The 17,563-nt window shown below is 37.6% G+C and overlaps 1 long non-coding RNA gene across 2 annotated transcripts; it reads right to left on the reverse strand.

The window, feature by feature from the left end:
- Positions 1–13,458: 13,458 nt before the first annotated feature.
- LOC122979832 lies at positions 13,459–13,767 on the reverse strand. Of its 2 annotated transcripts, none has more exons than XR_006402938.1 (2): positions 13,713–13,767; positions 13,459–13,577 (listed from the first exon to the last, which is right to left on the reverse strand). It is a non-coding gene; the product is annotated as an uncharacterized LOC122979832 (long non-coding RNA). The 2 variants fall into 2 exon arrangements; XR_006402937.1 differs by having other exon boundaries at positions 13,459–13,599; positions 13,713–13,747.
- Positions 13,768–17,563: the final 3,796 nt, after the last annotated feature.

The raw sequence follows: 17,563 nt of genomic DNA on the forward strand, positions 1-17,563 counted from the left end.
CACAATCTCTGTAATGTTTTTTTTTATACAGGCTGTTGTATAGACCATGGGACTTAAAAAATCTCATTTAAATAGACAAGTTAAATATTCTAAAATAAAAAAGGAGAAAGATTTCCCCTGACAAACAGTGGTGATCAGTGATTGATTGCTAGGTATATACATTCACAGCTCATTCACATTTCTATCTGACTGATAATTGTTTGAATTAACGTGCTGTTTTAATTCCTTTCTCGAATTAATGTGCTACTGCTCAGTCCCACAAATGTCTAGAGAGCCACACAGTCCACATAAGATCACATTCACTGAGAAATATTAAAGGGAGAGGAGTTCAGGTCTGCCCCAAAAGTGACTAGATTTGTCACTAAGCACTTAAAAAAAAAAAAAAAAGGTTTTAAAAGTTGACAGATCCAATGAGAAAGTTGCTAAGCTGGCACAACTGTCCAGAACATTTTAGCTTGGTTCAGGGGCTGGAAGCAACTAACCTTCACCAAATAAATAGAAACAACTTCCAAAACCCCAAAGTCATCTTGTCAGCTGACTAGTTAACCACTGGTAAGCCTACACTAAGGAATCACCTGGCTTTGTTCAGGCTTGGAGAGTGTGCATTTTCCCCACAAACTGTAATTATAATTACAGTAATTATAAAAGAAATATGAAGCGAGGCCTGCGAGCTAGTTCAGTTACCCAATTAGGGTTGCTGCTCCACTCACATGCCTCATACTCCCCTCACTGTAACATATATCCAACTCTCACCCTTATATTCATGGCAGCATACTTAAGTCGTCAGTGCTCCTCACACTTTTGCTGCATGCCTGCTGCCATACTGCTTACACAAGCTATGCTTGCTTGCTGCTATAGCTGTTGCTGCCACTGCCATTCCTATAGTGTTTCAAAAGCCCCACCTCCACCTCCATCCACCTGCACTGAGTCTATCTCAGCTGAAGTGTCACTCTTCACTCCATGCTGTGTGAGATCAATGTTTCCTACTGAGGAGCTGTATATATTCTACATTTAAATAATAATCAACTCAACTCAAGTTTTGAAAAACTTTCCCAGAGCCTAGAAAAGCTATTTTTATGTGCACCTTTGACAGAGCTGCATGGCTGAGTAGTTGAGTAATTAAGTGATAATATTGTTTTTTTATTATTAGTTATAAGAAATGAGTAATAGAATACTTTTGATGTAGTTTTCATCATTTTTCATGTAACTTGCCCAACACTGACGGATACAGAGGGTAGAATAAAATATCAGCATTTAGGCTGCATGCAAGTATTTGGCAAGCTGATGTCTAACATATGCCTGTTCATTTTTCCAGGAAGCACTGGTGATTTGTGGGTCAAAGTACACCTAGACATGTATGTTAAAGGGCTAAATGTGGTTGAAAGAGTTTTTTAAATGTCTAATTTATAACTGCTCTTTCAACAACATTAGAGTGATTGGATTTCAACATGTAGTTACATTGCTTTAAAAAAAATAGTCATTTTAATGCTGCTGAAAGAACAGTTAACCTAGACATCTAAAATGCAACCCTTTCAACCAAATTCAGACTAAATATTTGCTGAGTTCTTAGTTGTATCATGTTGCTACTGTTTAAAAAAGCTCACATATCAAATTACTGAGTGCCAGTCCTCTTTTATAGCTGACAAATGCTACTATTTGTTGTTCAACCTCATATGACCCACCTTTGTAGTAGTGTTTTACTGTGATCAATGTATTTCAGCAAATACAATTTTCCTTGGGGCGTTTACATGATTTTGTCTGCCCCCTATCACTGAAAAGCTCTTTGTAGTTGGCTTTATTGGAGTTACTGTCTTTTCATCATCATTAGCAGAACTCATAATGTCAGGCTTTGAAATAGATGTTTTTGTGTTCTTGGAAAAAAGGATAACACACTGAAAAATATGTAGCCTATTGCAGTTTCTTTCAAAACCCCATAATAAATTTCAGCACTTTAATAAAATGAAACCTCAACAGTTAACTGAGCAATTAAAATGATTTGTGCTGCTCCATACTGTAAAATTACAACAAAAATCCCTGCAGGGGTTTGACAGAATTGTTGATCAATACTAGAGACTCAATGATTACTTCTCCAGGTGCTGACATTTCTGTTTTTTTAAAAGCTTGTATTTTCTGGCCAGCGTATTCAAGTAAAAATTACCCATTGCACATTGAGAACACTTGTATTCCCTTCACCTCCTTTTTTATTGTACTAAAAGAAGGAAGATGGCTCAATGAATGACATTAATGGACATTCTGGCTACCAAGGCTAAAACATCAAGCCATAACAGTGAAGGACAAAAGCACTGTTGTCTGACAGCAAGGAGGATCTGGACCCAGGAGCAGACTTTTTGTGTAGGTGTCTCTGTTGTTACCAGCTATGACAAACTATTCTACTTGCTGATCATGACCTGTGAATTTATGTTTTTACATCTGTTTTTACTGAATTTACATCACCTAATGTTTGTTCAAATGCTCAAAACCACACTTTCCATTTCCATTGACAAACAACCTCTTATGGACATGCAAATAAAGATCAGACATCTCTCCGAAGCAAAGGCTGAAGTAGTATGATGTTGTTATAACACCGCAAAAACTCTTTGGGAGGAGGTCAGGGTGGACCAGTGCTCAATGTGTCTGACTCTCATCTTCTACAAACAGTCAACACTGGTTTCTTTTATCTGTGATCATGACCTTTCCCAAATCATAAAGGGAGATTTTGGAACAATGACAACTGTGGCAACAAATGGCAATTACTCTTTAAATCAATTGCTTTAAAGACATCTTCACCAGGTGACCTAACTAAGAGAGAGCAGAATGGAACCACATGAGACACTAAATATGTCTCCTGGTAAGAATGGTGTGTTTATTTGTGGTTGTTTTCCCATTTTGTGATAAAACCTCCAAAATATTTACCTGTAACATGCTGAAAAGTAGTTGTTTACTAGCTAGTAGTGTCCTTCTTCCCTGAATTTTGTGAGTGCATTATTGGTGAATGTGTACGACAATGATTCACATGCTTTTATGCTTGTATGTGTGACTTTATGCATGTGCACCATATACAAAAGGGGGGCTCACTCCTCAAAACATTGCTCCATAGCTCTTCTAATGGTCAAAAACTCCACAGTGTACCTTTAACCAAAACTTAACCATCATTTTTGTGGGTCATATGGGTTGTTTTGCAGTCCAACACTTTTGCCTGGAGAATTTAAGTTCTATTATTCTCGTTGCAGTTTCTGTTGGTCAGTGATACAGAGGATTATAAAGGTCATAAATGTATTATTGCCCCTTCAGGATTAAATAATAAGTGACTTGAGAAATGTGGTTGTTTTTATTCACACATACTATTACAGTTTTCAGGCAAAGCAGCTGACAAATTAGAAATAACTGTTTGAGGGTGCATGTGGGCCATGATGCCGAACACTCGCCTCCCTCCTCAGGCAAAGCTTTCTAACCCTCCCTCCCTGGTGGTCCTCTGAAGGCACCTTATTAATTGAACAATGCGTATACTGCAATGTCAGCAGGGGAATCCTCTTCTCCCCACTCAAGACCTCAAACACAGCTGCTCAGGCTACTCAAAAGTAAATGGAGGTTATGGTGCCGCTTACACACAGCAAGTCCTCCAACAGGAGGCCCAGAGTCCCACATATGAGTTTGTTTCAGCAGCAGTAATTACTAGTTATCCTCTAAGGGTACTAGGACTGCTTTTGTTAACTACATAATGTCCCCATCTGTGTGTATGTGTGCTGCAGATGCTTTCACTCAGACTGGGGATACTTACCAACATTTTGACAGGTGGATGAAGAGCATGCATCATATTGTTACCTGAGGTGGCACCTTGCAGCTGTATGTAGCACCATGCTTTAGTAGCTGCAATCACTGTGGTTCCCCTATAGGACTGTGGGGAAATGGATTGTTGTTTTTACAAAGGATTTTTAGATTTAGTTTCTTTTTGTTGTTTAACTCAATGTTAACAGTTGGATGTGAAAAATGTGTCACAAGTCACTGAACAATCACTTGTATGCTCTCTGATTTTTTCAGGATGACACATAGGATGGCTGGAAAGCTGACATTTTCAGTATTCAACTGTGATATTTAATATGCTTAATTTGCAATTCTTTAAGCCTTTGGAGGGCCATTTAATTAATTTACTGTGTAATATCAGCGACAACTGAAACCCCTATCTTCTTTCTGAGTTATCTGCCGCCTTAAGCGCTTGTGAAGGCTGTTAGTGGCTTTAAGGTGAGTAATTTCCTTAGCTAGACCTCATTAGCCAGATCTATCATCCCTAAACGTGTTTTGTCAAAGGCCATCGGCTCACTCATAGCCACAGTCAGCTTCTTTTGGTATCTTTCACCTTGCTACACATGTAAAGGTAGTTGTCCTGTCAATGCAGAAGAATTGTATCTTTCATATAATCCTCACTCCAGATCCTCCTGTGTCATATATTACTTTACTTTTGCAAAAAATAAAAGAAAGATTTATGACTGCAAATAAAACTATTTCTGTCTGTAGCAGAGAGGATTCAACAAGGGAGAGAACACCACCAGGAAAATGGCCCAGTTAGAAACTTTCAAATTCTCCCTTTTGGTCTGTTAAATGTTGTCTGCATTTCAGTAAAATTAAAATGGCTCCACTGACAAAATCCAGCAACTCTGATTGTCAATCTTCAACAGTCCTACGCTTGGAGGTTTCCGGATTTTATATATTTTTTCTTGTGTGTTATACACAAAGTTACTTCAGTGATAACTAAAGAGGGTTTATAGATCAGCTCTCCCTGCACATTTCCATCTGTCAAGGAAAGGGAGGTACCCTACGGCTTAAAGGCAGTATCAGAGAGCTAAAAGGAAAAGGAAGGATCAACACCTCTCTTGAGACACCAGCTGCTCTGATGTATATTCAGGAGTACAGGAAAAAGGTGACAAACCTATTGAAAATGTGTCAAGTGGCATTCAATCATAGGGCAATGGGCCACCTTGCCAAGGGAGAACATAGGACTAAAATCAGCTCAGGGGCCATCTCCCTTGCAAACCTCTGGAGCAGTGCCCTTTTGGAGTTTAACTTGCTGCGTCATCGAATTGGGATTCACACCGGAGGATAAATGAACAGTTTTTATCAACTGTGCTCTGCCCAACAGCCAGCAGAGATCCAGGTTTTTTTGTTTGTTTGTTTTTTTTAAATATGTATGTTTATGTTGCTTAAAAACCTCACAACTTCATATGTGTTTTGACATAATGACAAAAAAGTGTTATGTGATGCATTGCAGTGTTGATGATGTCTGCACTCAGTCAGCATCATTGTAAGTATGAAGGCCTCCTTTCAGAAGAAGCTGTTAGCATCTCTTTATTTTCAAGGTAAACACAAAGCCTATAGTTAAAGGTATGCTGTAGAGCTGATTTGATGAGTATGTCTCATTTCTATAGGTGCATTTCTGCAGAATACAAAGGGGCATAGTGTACCTCTCAGGACAGAGTGTTTTCATGGGCAATGAATTGAAAACACTGTCAAACAAAATAAAAAGCATATGTTGTTATCCTAGTTCAGGGATAAAATGCTAATGCACTGCAGATCACCCTTCCTGTCTGCAGAGATGCACAAGCAGTGCATATTTTTCTCCATTGTTTGGTATGGTGTCGTTGTTTGGCTGACCTCACTCTGCACCAAAGCTGATGGTGGCTGAGTGGCAGAGCGAATGTTCAACCACAGAAGAAGAGTGCACACTTACGTAATCACAAAATGTGAACAATGTCTGTTTCAAAGCATTTTAAAAAAAAACAAAAAAAACAAAAACGTTTTCAAATGTAGGCAAAACATTCAGCGTGTTTAATAGATATCTTGGGATACATGCAATTCAATTTGATGAAAAATGTTGAATGTACTTGCAGGGTACCTTTAATTCCATCAAAGTATTCAGATCCTTTACTTGAGTAAATACAGCAATGTAAAAATACTCCATTACAAGTAAAAGTCCTGCATGAAACATCCCACTTAAGTAAAAGTACATAAGTATGATGAGCTTGATGTAGTTAAAGTATTGCAGTAAAAGTACATCAGTATGATGAGCTTGATGTAGTTAAAGTATTGCAGTAAAAGTAGTGGTTTGGTCCCTCTGACTGATATATTATTATATATGACATCATTAGATTATTAATACTGAAGCATCAGTGTTAGAGCAGCATGTTACTGTTGTAGCTGCTGGAGGTGGAGCTAGTTTCAACTACTTTATATACAGTTGGCTAATTTAGTCCAGTGGTTCCCAACCTAGGGGCTGGGCCCCTCCCAAGGGCCAGCAGATAAATCTGAGGGGTTGTGAGATGATTAATGGGAGAGGAAAGAAGAAAAAACAAAGTTCTGATACACAAATCTGTTTTCAGTTTTTGGACTTTTTCCCTAATCTTTGATTTTTGGTGAAATATTGGATCATTTGAACATTTATTGAAATGAAGTAGCATCAAATGGAAATACTCAAATAAATGTACAAGTACTTAAGTACAGTACTTGAGTAAATACTTACTTTTGACCACTGCTTATTGTGAATCACCAGGCACCCACTGGGATACATGGATGTAAAATAATCGCCTTAAAAACCTTGTTGTCACTTTCATGTGTCTTCTAGAACATCTTTATTAGCTCCTATCAACAGCTACTGAAATTGAATTGCATGTTTTTTTTCTGTAAATGACATGTTGTGTTCTCTCCCATAAAGGAGAAAATTATATTTCATATTTTTCTACATAGATGGAGAAAATAACCATGAAACACAACCCCCATTAGCTTTTAAGCTAAGATTTTGTTTTTCCTCCTATAAGCATTGATGGACCAAGCATGGACCAAACAAGTAAAATGTAATGCAGGCTAGATAGTTAATTTGAAATTATTATTCTTCATTACCACTGCTCACAAAACACAAAAGTCCTTAGAGCTAGAGTTACTAGGGCATGTTTGATGTGTCTCTGTGCCCCTGGCAGCTTAACTGCAGGGGCAGAGACACAAAAAACATACACTTGATCACCCACTCAGAGGCTAATTGAGTATTTCTGATGTATCTCCAAAGACTTTTTTCTTCCTTTCAGTATTAAAATACTAGCAATAAATGAAAAAAATCACTCTGATTTTGACTGCATAAAGATTAGCAATTGTGGACTTTAAAAACAACCAAAAAGATTGAATGTTAAAAAATGTAATACCTAGTTTTGAGGGATGCAGACATTAAGTACAATAAATAATATAAAAGTAGGTTTCTCATTCAGATTCAATTTCAGCGTAGTTTAATGTAAGCACCAGTACTTCACCAGACAAGCTGGCTTTACATCTTTTATTTTAAAGGAAACATAAAGTGTATGTTGACATAAGTACATGGGCTGTAGATCTAAATGACAACAGTATTCTTTAACAGGGAGAAAGCATGCACCATAAGCATATAATGACTACATTTTCACAAGACTGCAGCTCTCCACAGACTCCAGTCCATTCTGAAGTGTCAGACTCAAAACAGTCAAACTTATTTTCTGGGTAGAGAGAAAGACTGTTTACAAAAAAAGCTTTAAAGTGATAGTGTGGCAAAGAAAGTACCGATTCCTCTGGTACTTTCTTTGTAAGCGGTTCGGATAGCTTAAGTGCATTCAGGTCAGCTTGGTTCATGATAAATTCATGAATGAAAATCAACACTTAGAGAAAAACACTTGATGAATTGAAAGCTTTTCTCATATTTCTGCTCTCCAGCTGACGTGCATTTTCCCATTCTCTGGCTGTAAATGCATACCAATGAGACCTCCCTGATCATCCACAGTGTCCTTCAGTTGTCCCTCTGTCTTTATGAGATTACCAGTCCCTTTATACTTAGACTATGATCAGCATATCAAAACAGAACACAGAGACATGATGTTCTCTCAGCAAATACCTGTAAGTAAAGCTGTCGGGAAAAAGATGCAATATTGATGACCTTGTGGCGATTTGCTTCCCTCTCTCTTTTGCATAACATGTTACTTAGAAATTATAAGTCAATTAAATATATTTACAGTAACTTATTCACATGAAGGCTGTAATCTGACTTGAGATGACTTTATGCAAGAGCAACCATGCACAGTTTAAATTTTCAGCACAACATTAAAACCTCCACCTGTTCCTCCACTATTACTGTGTCAACATCAGTGACAAGATCATGTTGAGTTGTTGATCAGATTGAGTTGCCTGAGGGTTTTTGAGAAAGACATATTTTTGAAAGAAATCTAAATTTCATAGTTGTGCCAGAGATAGGAGTTTTATAAATGTATGAATGAATATTTTATGTTTAATATAAGCGATAGAGGTGCACTTCACCACAGCTGATCAGTTTACTTGCTTACTCGCACTACTCATCCTGTGACACTAGTTGTATTTGGCTCCAGAGGGAGCTTTCTAATATCTGTGAAAAGAACTCTGATGACATCAGTAGGGGTGATGATGATGTTGTTAGGGTTGTCTCAGCTGAGGTTTGGAGACAGTCTACATTGCAAAATGGGGCCTGTGAATCACTCAGAGAGGGTCTAACACAAAGACACTACCACCTTGCATTATGGGAATTGTAGGATCCAGCTATGTTAGGGATTAAAAGTCAGGAAATCTCAGCGTCTGCAGCTACAATTTTGACAATTATTTTATATGTCTCTCAAAAGTCCCCTGACAAAGTGGGAATGCAATACTAATTTTTCTGCAGTACCCCTTTAAAGGAACTCCACTCCACCCATCTATGTTGTCTACTGCATTCAGGGGCCAGTTTTTTGACAGCTTTTGTCCCTTGGGTAAAAAAAAAAGTGCTGAACTCCTCACTCATCATTTGCTACAGGGCTGATCAGAAGCAAACAAGAAAGTTGGAGTTATTATCAATATATTAATACGGTGATTAGCTGGTAAGAAAGCATGTTTTTCAACTACTGGTTTGAATATGTGAGAGAATGAATATCTGATATCCAATACATCTAGCTCACTTTACAGGGATCATATACCACCCACAGCTTACTGCACCAAGGAGACACCCTCATCCCTGACAGTTGTCGAAAGTTATTCCAGGAAACACTAAAAACCATTAACTGAATTGGAAAAAGGTGAGGTGGGGTGAGGTATAGTGAGTACACCAAAAAAAGGTAAATTACTACATTTTACCATATAATAACTCCTAGAATGTATTGGATATCACAGATTGATGATATATAACAGTTTAAGAGTATCCAAGGGTGGAATTTTCTCTAACATTTATCTGGCCCTGAATTGCTGGCTATAGAGTAAGAGTGACATTTAATTAACCATTTTGTCCAACATGGAGGTGTTTTAAATGAATTGCCTACACTATTAAAAGCACTGCATGGTGTTTAATGGCTGATTTATCATGCATTTTGTTAAAGATCTCGGTTCATATGTGAGGAACATGACAAGCAACTCTGCAGTTCTGTAGAGCTGCCAACATATTCGGATGTTAATTGGCAAGATCCTCGCCAAGGTGGAGTCAGCCATTGTTCTATTGTTAAAAGTGACCTTTGAAGAGAGTCTCCAGGCAAAAAAAGTATTAAGTTCGGAAGAGTTTTATTCTGAATCACATGTATGAACATTAGGATACGAATGCAACATGGCGGTTACGGACAATCTGCAATTTTATTTTCCTAATTTTCGACAGCTGTTCTTGAAATTTTTCATTAGCACTGAAGGTTTAGTATAGCATCAGCTGATTGTAAGTGCTGCTGCTGCAAAGTGAAATAGTATAATCAATGCAATCAGAGGTACTCAGTTGATTATTGCACTGTAACTGAAATGCCACAGTAATTGTTTGGCCATTGCTTAAGACATTTGTAGTTGCTATGTGAATGCTTTTGTTTTATAAGGGCATGTTTTAATCACTGTTTTGGGTTCAATTGTTGGAGTGTGTGTGACCTTGGTGTGTGTGCAGCACTCACAACTGATGAAATGTTGTTTCTCAGAAAATGAGGCCTTGGATGATGAATACTTGGAATTATCCTTGAATTACCATCTGAGGAGCTATTTTTTTTCTCTGAAACAGGTTGTATTTAATTTGCCTTGATAATTTGGGAAACAAAAATGTGTCTCATCTGGTTTGATCTGCAGTACAATGATCACTGACATATATCACACACAGCAATTATCTGTAACACTTATCATGGAGAACACTGTTAAAGATACCCGTATCGTTACATATTTTAAGACATATAAAAATACTATGCTTGGAATAATAATTTGTGTATGACTACATATATCTTTCTCCAGAATCTATGAATATGTAAATATTGTTCATTTCAAAAGTTTAATTGCTGGATGCAACTCCCACTTCACTGAAAAGCCTACTGTCAGTGTTTATGCATTGGAAATTTGAAGTTATCACACTTGTGTAAGTTGCCTAATGGAACACAACTGGCTTTCAAAGTTGTGTTGTGATGTAACAAAATCATACTTTAAGTTATTAAAGCTATAATCATTAGGATTTTCATGAGATAATTGTGACACAATTTATGGTCAGCCCTTTTCTTGCCGTTAATTGTATTGACATCCTGTGATTACCTGTCTATATAGTAGTTTTCATTGTGTAGCCCCAGGGCAATCTGCCCCTAAATATCATTACAACTGGTTTTCTCAGAAAGCACTACAGTTATTAGTAGTGGAGTCCACCATTCCACTGGATTCAAATTTCTTACTGAGGCACAAGGGATTCATGGGAGTAATCTAGCGTTACTGTTTGTAATTTTATCTCATCTATTTTATCTGTTCACTCTCTTTACACCATGTCCAAGGTGTACTACAGCTAATACTAACCCAATATTTCTTACAGTTCAACTGGCAAAACACAGGGTGGAAGTCACAGGCCTGCCAGGCATCTGGAAAACAATACATTGTCCTTTTCTGCATTTCTTTGACAGTAGATCTGTTTTAAATATTCCAGGAACAAGAAGAGGTGGCCACAGTGAGCATTTAGATGAAAAGCTGCAAGCAACAGGCTGTACACCTCCGACTCCTCAGCAAGGTAACAAAGCTTACTGTGCGCTTCTGTTGTGTGGAAAACTACTTGCACCATGTGCAGCATGATATCAACAAGCTAAGGTGCAAGACAAGATGTGTGTTCATGTTTGTAAGTTAGATAAGCATGAGACTTTATAGCAGGCAAGCTAATGTGGGTTATTGTTCAGAGTCTGTGGCTCTTGTGTTATGTAGCAGGATGCTATCAGGCTCAGTGTGACCGCTTCTTCTGTTTATTATGGAACGCCACATTCTTGCTTTATGTAAAATTTGATTTGCTGTATCAAAATAAAGACTCCAGCTACATATGCAGATTACAGAATGGTATTTCAATAAATCAATGCAAATCTAGGCTTTGATACAACCAAATCAAAGAATTTAAATATAAATTTCTCCCTTTTGGTTTCTCATTTTTTTCAAAACCAAAACAATCCCATTTAACTTAAGTTAAATGGGAAGAAACTTTCCCCCTTCAATATATGAATGTGAAAACAACTTTCTAGTGTCAAAGTGTTAGCATACATCATTCAGCCCACTGAAAGTGAAACATTCAAGTGTCAAGTCCACAAGTCAAGTAAAAATATACAAAATGCATTTTTGAGTAGAGAAGGACTTTAAATAACAGGATTTAGAAAAATGCCCAAAAATACAAATTAAATATAATACTATATAAATATGAACATGTTGTTTTGCTTGTGTTTCTCACCATTTGACAAACCCGTTGACCTCAGAGAGACACGTTGCCACTATAGCTTTCATAAATGCTATTAACCTTAATCTATTTATGTTTTTCTTCTTCCATAGCTCAGTGTGTACCTCAAAGTGAATCTTGATCTAGATGTATTTTTTTTAATCTTATATTTTTAGCAAATGGATGGGGAAAAAATGTGACAGAGTGCCAACAGTGAGTCAAGTTTGTCGCTTTTGAAGGGAGTTTCTACACATGACTGTTTCAGACATAACTGTGCTGCGTCGTTCGAGCTGCTTGACATTGATGTATCATTAAAGTCACTGTCAAATGACCTCCTCACAGTGTTCATATTTCTAAGCCTCTTCTGAAAACCTCTCATCTCATAAGGTGCTGTGTGATTATTTTCTCCACCAAACAGAGTCAGAATCAAGTTCAGGTATGCAGCAAGAGACACATTGCAATGTAATACTATAGTATAACCTATTCAAAGACATTTTCTGTGTCGAGATGTGAGACGTATGGCTGGAGACGCACTCAAAGACTTCTATGAAAGCTTAAATGTTTTGTGAAAGTGCACAGAAGCAGACTTAGACTTACAATGGGGATCACAGACACTGTTGGTTTCTTTCTTCTTTTTTCTTGGCTCAGTCTTGAATTTCATTATCATTGTACACAGTAGATAGATAATAGATGTGCTGTCTGCAGTCCAATCACAGACACTGTATCATTCTGAATTTTCAATCTAGTTCTGTCTGTTGAAACAGTTTGATTCACTTTAAGGTACTGTTAAAATATAACTGTTAATATAACATAACTGTTAAATAATATTAGAAAGGATGTCACTGATCCTGCCAGTTGTCTGTCACTTAAATATCTTAGCCACCTAAGGTTTGTCAGGTCATTTAAGTCTGGTCCAATGTGCTTAGGAGATGTAAAACTACCTGAAAAATACTTTGGATGTAAAAGTATTTACTAAAATGAAATAAAAGTTTTCCTTAAAAGGTATAATAAGTAATTATTCCACATTAAAATGTCTAAAAACAACTAGACCTATCTTATATATTTTGTTGAGTTGTGTACTTACATTATCCCAAATGTTCACAACAATTTTCAAACCCAGAGAAATCTGTAATTTAATCAACGTAATGGACCATTTCATTTGGTCGCATGTCAATGGTGTCATACCTCCTCTACCAAAGAGTAAACACGCACAAGATGCATACGGCGGCGCTGTTTTTGTCCGCTACAGTGGCGTCTACCAAAGAGTAACTTACACACATACAAGATAATACATCGGCGTTGTGGTTGTTCCACAGAAACTGTTATAAATTGACTTTTAGTCAGTTTTAAGCCACATATTCATGATAAATGTAGGTCGCTTTTAACTATCTTTTAGCCGAAACAAGGATTTTAGTCATTGGACGTCTGGATCTTAAGTTATCAGAGAAATAAACTGGGCAAACGTTAGCAGCAGCTTGGCTAAAAGCCCTTCCAGAAAGTCCAGTGGTTGCCGAACATCATCGGAGAAATATTATTTTTTTAGGTGAAACAGCTTTAATTGGTATTTTTAACAATTTTAATCTGCGTGTACGTTTGTTTTTGGAGAGGAGGAGACCTCTGCGGATAATTCGGCTCCCGGGAGAAACCGGCCAAACGTCTGGATCTAAAGTTATAAGAGAAATAAACCGAAGTGTTAGCAGCAGTTTGGCTAACAGCCCGTACCGGATGTCCAGTGGTCGCCGTACATCGTCGGAGAAACACTGAATTTTTATGTAATACAGCATTAATTAGTATTTTAACGATTTTAATCTGCATGTACGTTTGTTTTTGGAGAGGAGGAGACCTCTGCGGATAATTCGGCCCCCGGGAGAAACCGGCCGAACATCTGGATCTAAAGTTATAAGAGAAATAAACTGAACAAGTGTTAGCAGCGGCTAACAGCCCGTAGTGGACATCCAGTGGTCACTGTACATCATCGGAGAAACACTGATTTTTTAGGTTAAACAGCTTTATTCAGTGTTTTTACCTGTAATCTCCGGGTCCGTTTGTTCTGGAGAGAAGACTTCTGCGGGTAATTCGGCTCCCAGTAAAAACATTCCAAATGATTAACACTGGAGTAATCCTATCCCGGTGAAGCTGGTTATTTAACAACAAGACAACAACTCCCATGATCCCTTGTTACTTCACACCGTCATCACACTCCATCTTTTGTTATTGTTTTGATTGAGACCCCTAGCGGCTGAAATTACATATTGTGCGTTTAAGACAGATTTGATTCATTAAACATGCATTACTGATATTTTGGCCTCTTTTGAGCAGGTGAAACAACATTGGCACATCATCTAAAGGTGAGATGACTTTGATGCTAGCAAACCGTTGCCTATTTACACATCCAACAGTAGCACATAGAAACATTAGCATTAATTTGGACTTGTGCTTCTGTCCACCTGGTGAAAAGAAGTCCAATATTCACTCTCCTTTTAGCTCTGGTCTTCTGAGGGAAATATATGGCTCTTTAGCTGCTAGATGCTACTCTGTGTTCACCCAATGCTTAATTTGTCTGTTTCCTGTTTGGTGCTGGGTAAGCATCATACAGTGGATGTTTATAGCTTTTTCACGAAAAAGGGGTGAGAGCGGTGAGAGTGAACCAAAACAATAAAGGCTGTAAAACCAAAAGAATGAGCTAAAAGACGCTTCGTAGCTGAGGGAAACTGCAGAGTTGTGTTATAATTCTCTGTGGGTTCATCACTATGGGTGACTCCTTTCACACTACACATAGCCATTTGATCCATTGTTAATAAAAAATATATATATATTGAATAGAGCATCTTCAAGAGTTTGCATCCCTTGCAGTGCTTACACATTAGATAGTTTGGTCGTTTGATTTAATGGGTTACTGGTGTCTTGTTGGTGTGTAGATTCAGAAATGGCCACTTAAAGTGACTTTGAATATAGATATGCATGTAAACTTGTGAATCTGGGAAAAAGTTAATGTACTATAAGTGGAACTTTTACAACTTTTACTTTACTCATACTTTTAATCATCCGTCCTTTCAATAGCTTTGTTAAAAAACAAAAGCTCTCTGGGGCTGTGCTACCCACTGAGAACATGCAGCAGCCCAGCAACAGAGACAGGGCAGCTAATCAGCTGAATCAATCTTATCAGTCTGATCACTGCAGATACCAGAAGCGACTGACACAACTAAAGAACAGGAGTCGCAGCAGAGTTACAGGAAGATGCTTCTACCAAGGATCCAGGACATTAAATGCTGTTGGGAGGATGTCATTAACCCCTTTTAAGGTAGGTATGATGGTAGACAACAATGTGTTTTTGCTGGTTTTTTTAATCTGTGTTTCCACATCCAGAGGAAAACAAACTCTCTCTGTTGACCTGCAGAAGCTGTGGAGGAGTGTGGTGGGAATAACTGAAAGCAGAAAGGTAAATACTCCCTCTAGTGGGGTGTCATGCTGTGTGGTGACCAGGGATGTGATCATCACTAGATCGACTGGTTCAATACAGAGCAAGAAACTAGACAGTCCCTCCCCCTCTTCCTTATCTGAAGAGAGAATTTAAAGACATAAAATCTCTTAACGTGACTGGCACTGGATTACATTTCATATTGACACTATACTTTAACATAGCTAGCAATACAGCCCCAAACCATAAATACACCAGTCTCAGCATTGTGTACACAAATACCCATTAAGCTCCAGTTCCAGACTGAAACACAGCAAACTTAAAACCTGCCCACAGCCACTTATTTTATATATACTACTGACAAATTCCTGTATTATTAGGAGGTTATGGATGTAGATATTCTCATGCAGAGCTGACTAATGAATTGGTAGTGACTGTTTTCAGTGCTCATTAATGTTTGATTGCACATCTGTTATAATGTGCACACAAGACAGAAACTATTCAGTTGTTGGTAATTCAAGGCAAATAAGTCATTATCACTACTTCTCCTTCAGATTACTATGCTAATGTGATTATTTTTGTGTGCTCATTCTGCAGTGATTGAGGAGTGCACAAACCATGGCTGTCATTTGAGGCAGTGTGCCTCACTGATTTGAATAGTGAAATATTGTATAAATGACCACAGTCATTTGCTGGTGGAGGGTGATAAAACTTTCTCAGCTAAATATACCAAGGGAGAGAGGATGAGATAAAATATATGCAGGGAAAATTGTCTTGGATGCCAAGTGCGACAGAGAGAGAAAAAAAAACATGATTGTGATGCATGCTTTATACACATGCACACATTGAGTATTAATTCAAGAGGCATAAATATGTAAATGAAGTCATAAAACTTAACAGAGTTGACAAAATATGAGTCAAAGTCAAATAGGTTTTGGAGACAAAGGGCCACATAAGTCAACTATTCCCCAAATATCCACACTGAAGTTAGTCCTGGTCTGCATGCATAAAAAGAGCTCCCTGGCAACACAAATGTCACAGAACCCTTGCAGGTTTGCTGCAAAGTAAACCTGTGAGTAAAGACAAAATGCATAAGAGCCAGGACACACCAGTATTTACAATGAAACTGTGAAATGTTGGTGTGAAATAATTTCAACTCAGTGGGATCATATCTGATCATGACACGCAGAGTCAAAATTTGGGCAGAGCTTTCACATAAGTTTAATTTTGTTAAACTTGGACTCACAAACTTGCGCTGCAAATTGTTTGAAAATGCTAATCTCTAAGGCAATGGAAAGCTGGATAGTCTAAAATGAAAGAGGGAATCTCTGTGGTATCACCCATTTATATGTAATCCCCTTTGCTAAATGAGAAGCAACAATAATAGAGCCTTCCTCCTCTATTTTTCCACAAATTAAACTAGCCACAATGTGACCAAGCTCTGAATACCTATAGCATGAAGACATGCAAATGTTGCCACTTTCTGGTGAAAGCAGGCTCAGGATTGGATAGAATGCCATTTAATTTCAACCCAATTTTGAACCCATTAGCTAGATATCAACTACAATTGTGTCATTAGAGAAGACTCCCCACCCCGTTGATCTTGTTGAACTAGGAAAACACACAATCCATTCACAAATAGGGAGACACTTGCTACTAATAAGGCCCCTTTAAACAACAGATAATTTGTTAACATGCAAAACACTACAGCTCCCATAAAAATTTACCAGAGGTACTTACATGTACCTCTTATCGAAACATATGGATGAACTACATGGTGCAGGCATTAAATGACCAGACCCCACACAAATTGCAACAGAAACTCTTTCAACTGGTCTAGACTCATAAATATGTAATTTATAACATATCAAAAGTCCTAACAAATCCAAGTGGTGGAAAGTGTTGAAAAATACTGAAATTGGTGATGCCACAATTTCCTATTGCACCCATGTTAAAAAATTGATTTATGTATGTTTCTGTCTGACGTCCACACAATGGGTTCAGTACTGTCCACAATCAACCAGAAACTGTGTTTTACATGAGACATGGAGGAAGTGCAGGACATGTGCAAAAGGAAATTCTTAACCTTTAGATTCACAAGTGGGCACAAGTTTCATATTCCAGGTATTCCTCAAAAAATGTGTTTTGATATCAGACCATTTACTTTTCTTAATTTACATTTTATATTTTTTAAGAAAATGTAGTTTTTGTGTTACTATCTCAAATGTCAAGTGGGTAACAAATGACCCGCATGCGTTTAATCTCATAGGTGCCTTTGATTCTCACCAACTGTAACTGTCAGGTATAAATTTACCGTGGACTACACATCAAATATCAGTAATGTCACCATTTAAGAAGATTTAAGTAGAAGATATTTAAATAATTTTGTTTTAAATTTATGTTAATCAATGCCAACATTTATATGGATTAGCGCCAATTTATTGTAGCCCGTGGAATTA

Source organism: Thunnus albacares, chromosome 3, assembly GCF_914725855.1.
Source record: "Thunnus albacares chromosome 3, fThuAlb1.1, whole genome shotgun sequence".
Classification (NCBI taxonomy): Eukaryota; Metazoa; Chordata; class Actinopteri; order Scombriformes; family Scombridae; genus Thunnus; species Thunnus albacares.